Source organism: Nematolebias whitei, chromosome 10 (genome assembly GCF_014905685.2).
Source record: "Nematolebias whitei isolate Nwh7 chromosome 10, NemWhi1, whole genome shotgun sequence".
Classification (NCBI taxonomy): Eukaryota; Metazoa; Chordata; class Actinopteri; order Cyprinodontiformes; family Rivulidae; genus Nematolebias; species Nematolebias whitei.
In genome coordinates, this window is record NC_056507.1 from 35,830,999 (window position 1) to 35,838,707 (window position 7,709).

The window sequence follows — 7,709 nt, forward strand, 5'->3', positions numbered from 1 at the left end:
GAAGAAGGATCAAGTCTACTGCCATCCTTCCACATCTATGGAGAATGTTGCTAACGCTAGTGATGGACAGCTGGAGGATGGAGCCAGCACGCTCAGCTACAGTGCCTTGTGAAAGTATTCGGCCCCCTTGAACTTTTTAACCTTTTGCCACTTTTCAGGCTTCAAACATAAAGATATAAAATGTAATTTTTTTGGGAAGAATCACCAACAAGTGGGACACAATCGTGAAGTGGAATGAAATTTTTTGGATGTGTCAAAACTTTTTTAACAAATAAAAAACTGAAAAGTGGGGCGTGCATTATTATTGGGCCCCTTTACCTTCAGTGCAGCAAACTCACTCCAGAAGTTCAGTGAGGATCTATGAATGATCCAATGTTGTCCCAAATGACTGATGATGATAAATAGAATCCACCTGTGTGTAATCAAGTCTCTGTATAAATGCACCTGCTCTGTGATAGTCTCAGGGTTCTGTTCAAAGTGCAGAGAACATCATGAAGACCAAGGAACACACCAGGCAGGTCCGAGATACTGTTGTGGAGAAGTTTAAAGCTGGATTTGGATACATAAAGATTTCCCAAGCTTTAAACATCCCAAGGAGCACTGTGCAAGCAATCATATTGAAATGGAAGGAGTATCAGACCACTGCAAATCTACCAAGACCTGGCCGTCCCTCTAAACTTTCATCTCGAACAAAGAGAAGACTGATCAGAGATGCAGCCAAGAGGCCCATGATCACTCTGGATGAACTGCAGAGATCTACAGCTGAGGTGGGAGAGTCTGTCCATAGGACAACAATCAGTCGTACACTGCACAAATCTGGCCTTTATGGAAGCCATTTTTCAAAGATATCCATAAAAAAGTGTTGTTTAAAGTTTGCCACAAGCCACCTGGGAGACACCAAACATACCATACCATTTTATTTATAGAGCACTTAAAACAGCGACAATCAATCAATCAATCAATCATTCAACTTTATTTATATAGCACATTTTAAAAACCACAAGGGTAGCCAAAGTGCTGCACAATAAAACCACAAAAACAAACAAAACAATAAAAACATACAAAGCATACACAAAGAAACATAAAAACCATTCACATACCAGTTTCACAGCAGGTGTATTAAAAAGTCATAAAAGATAAGATCACGAGCCAGACAAGGCCAACCAAAGTGCTGTACAGACAAACAGGCAACACACAAAGCAACATACAAAATGAAGTAAATCAGAATATAGACACAAAAACGATGCAGATAATAAACATGACGACAAACCAGTGTGGAGCGTACAGGTTCAAAACACAAATCATCTGGTGTTGAAAGCTACTGAGTAGTAGTGGGTTTTTAAACGGGACTTGAAAACCGAGAGGGAGGGGGCCTGTCTGACAAGCAGGTAGTAACTCGTTCTATGTCATATAGGCTTCGCCCTTTAAGGCTGTCGCTGATGGGTTTATCCCGTTATGCGGAGCATAAGCACTGAAAAAATTTAGTCCACGCCCACCTGCTGTGTGGGCCCCACCCGGTCCGTATAAATTACGTTAAGAGCGGGAAATCGGCTCCCATTTTTTCTTCAGCGAGCTAAAAATAGCACTGTCAGAAGAACAAGAGAAGGTAAATTGTGTAAATGACCAACCTTTGTGAAGGATGCTTGGCCCGGCAGTCGACCTCCGGTCGTCCGGTGAGTTCTCCTCCCCGAGGAGAAGATGACGAGCAGTCTTATTCCAAGGTAAGCGCAGTGGAATATTTCTCAGTGACAGGTCACTACACGCTGGACAACACCATCTTGTATTTTTTTCTCTTATCGCCGACCCTCGGGGCGAACCGGATGGTTCCTCCGGGACAAGGCATGCTCAGCTGCAGCCCCGCTGCTCATTCCCTCCTGGGGAGCGTAGTGTAGGTGGAGGGGGGCTGAGTGAATGCTCACCCCATCCCACCTCGTTTTTCGCATCGGCGATCACACCGCTCCCGGCCGACGGCGCCCCCCAGGGTTTGCCCGGCGTAACCCAGGAGGAGGCTGACATGAAAGGACCCCTTTTTACGTCCTACGCCTTTTCCCGCCAGTTCGGATGATCCGGCGGGAAGGTTGTTTACTGACTCCATTCCGGCTCACCGTCTTGATCCATATGGCCTCGTGTTCCCAACAGGACGTCCTACGGCGAGGCCACAGACGGGTTTTTTCCTGGTAGATTGGGGGAGCCGGTCTCCACAGTCCGCACCCATCTCCAGAGCAGGGTTCACTGAGCGGAAAGTCCCTCCGTGCCCTCTGGAGCCGAGCCTGATGGAGGCTCCATGGGAGTAAGATGTTCGAGGTGGACCAGCGTCCCGTGCCTCCCGTTAGCATAACTGAGACGGTGACATCGCTCTCCAACTGAGCTCACCAGCATGTGTTCCACGGCCGCAGCGAACAACACGTTACGCTGTTGGCGTACACGTTCAGAGGCGAGAAGAGACGGTGGCCCTCTGTCCTTCGGCTCACCCCGCTCTCGTAGCAGCTGCTTGCTAACGACGCTGCCGGCCCCTGCAGTACGCTCAGCCTACAGGACAGCTGACATCATCACCAACCGGTGCGCCTCTTCGCGGTCTGCCGCCCCACAGCGCAGCCGGAGAACGAGGTCCAGAGGTTTTTTTCCTGGCTCGCCACTCCACCTTCCTCTCAGGAGAGACGCAGGAGTTTTGCTGGTGATCCTCCTTTCATCAGCGAGAGATCATTTCAAGCTGCTCCACGGCTGCTCTACGCCTCCCCAGCTCTGCTACGCCAGCCCCTCCCGTCAGACGTCCCCGGCATCCGGAAGTTCATTTTTTTCCCGGACTTCGCCAACAGGGGGCCCTCCAGGACAACAAACAGAGCTCAACGAAGGTAAACAGGTGTCGTTTTTTGCTGGAGGTGTGTTGATGACACTGCGAATAACATCATTTTATGATGAAGTGTCCTTTAGCCAGACTGTCAGCATGGTTATCTGACAAGCGGCCCCATCACCCACACTCATCACGAATGAGCCTTTTTAAGGTTGTTTTTCATTCACTGTCAGCGGTGCCGATGCGCGCCCCCGCGGCATGAAGGCGCGCACGCAGCTCTCAACAACCGCCGTTCACGTCAACGTTCACGTGAGATCACGGTACGAGCTCAGCAACATATTTCGCTATCGGCAGAAACGACACAAGTTTTGTCATTGCAGTGATGTCAAACGCGCGCTCCCGCAGCGTTAGCAGTTTCACAGCCTCACAGCGGCTCTGCCCCCTTTTATCCTCGAAGAAGGTTTTCTGAATTAATACTGCAGCTCGTGGAATCATTCTGAAGTTCACATGACTTGCAGCCAAGAATGAACGTGTTTTATGCAGACCGAGTCAGTGGTAGTCTCGTTTCACCGATGCCACGCACGGCTTCCTGACCGCTCCAGTGCCAACGCGCGCTCCCGCGGCGTCAGCAGCTCCCCAAGCCTCACAGCGGCTTAGCTCATACATCCTCAAAGAAGGGGTTTTTGTCTGAATTAATATTGCAGCTCGTGGAATCATTCAAAGCTCACGTGATTCGCAGCAAACAATGAACGTGTTTCTGCAGACCGAGCCAGTGGTAACCCAGTGCCAACGCGCGCCCCGCAGCAATCCTGGTGTAAAGCGTCGCATGAGGACGCACACACACAACCCTTCAGGGCGCGTCAGCTCATATGTGAACCAGCTCCCGAGCGTTACAGGGTGCAGCTGCACACAGCATAAACAAAGCTGTTTTTTTCCCGCAGCAATACACAACATCTTGCGCTCTCACTCAGCGCGCTCCAGTTCACATTAGCATGTATGCGAGTTTCACAGCATAATGCGTACTCGTTTTATAACTTATAAACGGGTGGCAATGAACGTGCGTTTTCCAGAGGGATGGGCGAACCGTTTTCATCCGGGACTCACGCTGCAGTTCAGCTAAAACCCCGGTGTGGGGGAACCCTGTGACGTTTTTTCTGTCATTTATGAACAGATCTCGTCCCCTCTAGCAGAAGCTCTGGAAATTCTGTTTTAAATGTAATTTCTAGAGCCTCAGATGGAGAGGAAACACCAGTTCTCTCTTATCACTTCCTGGTCCAAACGAACCGGAAAGATGAGATTAATTTTAGATTGTTAATTTTCTGAGCTGTGAGAAACAACACTCCATTTTAATTATGCATTATCTGGACACCTGTGGCTGCTGAGCAGCTTGTTCAGACAGGTGGCAGCAGTGCAATTCACGTGAATGGTTGAGTGATATCAGCTGTTTTCCGTCAGCAGACCTACGTCACACACATTTAACAAGTTGTGGGGGCGCTGTGCTCCACACAGCAGCTGTTTTAAATGTTTTTTGGAGTGTCGCACGGGATCCTTGAATGTGACTCAACACTGACCTTGAGCTGCAGAATCATCAGGGGTTTTGATTCTCAGACAACAAGTGTCTGTCGCATACATACTAGCAGGAAATGTATGCATTTTTTTTTCAACCCATGTGCCACATTGTGAGACAGATGCTGTGTGGGGCACACCCAATCCGCTCTCCATTTGGAGTGGGTACATCGCATGTATCCCACCCAGAGCTAAGGCTCAGACACGGTAGAATCCTGCCAACGTCTGCTGATGTGTGGCAACACGAGAGAACGCTCAATGTCAATTATATTATCGCGGAACCATAGGACGATCCACCGCTGGGTGGACATGCCTACTCACAGCCTGTGGTCGTAATGCCTTTCACCTTCTCTCTCCCTCCGGTATCACGGTTTTCTGAACCGAGTTCAGGAGGAAGGACTGGCAGCCCCTCTGTTCCAAGTGCATGAACGCATCATGGTTCCCAGGCCTTACGACATTTGTTATCAGGGCACTCGTGGAACCTGCCGTTGGAGGGAGGACGCTTCCCCCCAGGCGGTGAGAAACGATCAGGAATTAATCAGAATAGGCCAGCACCTATGTTTTGGACGCTGTGCGTTTTTTTGGGGAGGATGGATCTCTCAAGATGTAGTGCGTACGATTCAGGAGTCACGTGCTGCACCCACCACAGCGCTGTTCACACCAAGTGGTCAGTTTGGTCAACGCTGCTGTACAGAAAGGCGTAGAGGCCACCTCATGTCCATTGGACGACATGCTGTCCTTCTGCAGCAGCCGAGGGACAAAAATCTGGTGTCCAGCACGACTATTGTATGCTGCCACCGTGTTTTCTTCCTGTCTCAAAGTTGTCGTAGACAGAACAACTTTTAATCATCCTCTGATGGAACATTTTGTCTCAGATTGATATAGCGGCTGTGGGCCTGTTGTGACACGGGAAACGCTCAGTGTCAATTACGCGCTTCTCTGAGCCCATGAGACGAACCACCTCTGGGGGTGGATGCGTTTGTTCACAGTCCATGGCCCAAAACGCTTCTGTACGCGTTTCTCTCCACCTCCTCCTATCTTACGGTTCTTGAACCGAGCTCAGGAGGAGGGATTGATAGTTCTCCTGGTGGCCCCGAGCGCGTGGGTGCATCATAGTTCCCAGCCCTGAAACGTCTGCTGTCGGGGTGCCCGTGGAAACTGCCGTGGAGGGAGGATGTTCTCCTTCAAGCAGGAGGAGCGATCAGGAGTTACCCAGAAATAGGTCAGCACCTGTGGGTCTGACTGCTGAGCGGTCCCGCTTAGAGAGGATGGGTCTCCCTCAGGAGATAGTGTGCACAATTCAAGATTCACGTGCTGCATCTACCACAGCTCTGTACACATCAAAGGGGACGGCTTTTCAGCGCTGGTGTACAGAGAAAGGTTTAGAGGCCACTTCATGCCCATTAGGCGGCGTGTTGTTTTCCTACAACAAGCTGATGGATAGGAAGTTGGCATCAGTACGTTTAAAACGTACGTTGCAGTCATCTCTTCCTGCCACGAAGGGTTCTGAGACAGAACAGCTTTTAATCACCCGTTGATGAAACGTTTTCTAAAAGGTGTACAGAGATGCAGGCCTGCTCTATGCCCACTTGCTCCACAGTGGGATTTAACGCTGGTCCTGCGAGTCCTGATCAAAGCTCCATCTGAGCCTCTGGATCAGGTTTTCACTTAAATTCTTGTCTCTTAAAACAGCCCTGCTGCTGGTTTTAACACCCGCTAAGAGGGTAAGTAATTTATCTGCCCTCTCTGTTGCTCCATCATGCCTTAGAACTCAGGCTGACGGGCAGCTCAGCTGATTTAAGACCAAACCCAGCTTTTATGCCTAAAACATCACGAGCTCTTTAATCAAGAGTGATATCGTTGGAGGGGTTCCCCCCCCAAAAGATCAGAAGAAGAAGCATCTTTTCATCTTCTCTGTCCGGTGCGGGCGTTGACGTGTTACATAGCGCGCACAGCTGCGATGCGTCAAACTCAACAATTGTTTGTGCATTATAGAGATACATCTGCAGGTCGCCCGTTATCCACCCAGCGCTTGTCACACTGGCTGTGTGAGGCCTTTTCTGAAGCCTACAGAGCATCAGATTTAGAGCCTCCTGTCAACCTCAAAGCACACTCCACCTGGGGTATCGCATCTTCGACTGCTCTGCATAATGGTATGTCAATGCAGGACATTTGCACTGCGGCTGCATGGTCAACAACCTGCTCATTTATTCGCTTTTACCTACGTGATGTGACGGCTCGTTCCATGACACATTCTGTCCTTAGTGCTCTAACAGAATGAATATTGTTGTTCTCATGGAACTCTGTTTAAGCTCACATCTGTCTGCATGCATTACAGTGTGAGATGTTGTTATCAGCCACAAGTTGTGTCTGTGATTTTGGTTCTATTGTCACTAATCAGTTCATGACTATTGTTACCAGTCAGTTCATTTGATCAATAATCAGTTCATTGATATTAATCTGTTTATACTGTTCAGCCATGAACCAGTTGGTTCATGCCCCCCCCCCCCCCCCCGCCCTCTTTTCAACATCTTCTCCACGTTGAAAGTTTTCCGGGGCGTTCATGCTTTGTCAGAACGCATAGTTACACAACATGCGTCTGTGCATGGCACATAATTACGCGATGCGTAGTTATGCACACGGGGAGCTGAGTGACAAGACGTTTTTTGGGCAAGCTTCCGTTTTCTTACTGTGTTCGAATGGACCCAGTGAGGCGAGGACCACATCCGCTTCGCCCTTAACCCATCAGCGACAGCCTTAAAGGGCGAAGCCTATATGACATAGAACGTTGGTTACGTACTGTAACCCCAGATTCTATGAATATAGGCGTAGCCCTTTAAGCGTCGGGCCTCACTGGCTCCTGAATAGCTGAAGAAAAAAGCTATTTTGGGAGCCGATTTCCCGCTCTTAACGTAATTTATACGGACCGGGTGGGGCCCACACAGCAGGTGGGCGTGGACTAAATTTTTCAGTGCTTATGCTCCGCATAACGGGATAAACCCATCAGCGACAGCCTTAAAGGGCTACGCCTATATTCATAGAATCTGGGGTTACAGTACGTAACCAACGTTCCAAAGTCTTGGTCCTGCTACAGAGAAGGCCCTGTCACCTCTGCGCTTAAGACGAGTTCCTGGAACTGTGAGGAGCAACTGGTCCGCTGACCTCAGGGAACGTGGTGGGACATATGGCTGTAGCAGATCAGAGAGTGGGGGGAACGTTCAGCGATTTATAGACATACAGGAGTATGTTGAACTGGATTCGAAGTTGAACCGGTAACCAGTGCAGTGAGGCCAAAACTGGAGTAATGTGCTCTCTTTTGCCAGTATTGGTTAAAAATCGGGCTGCTGCATTC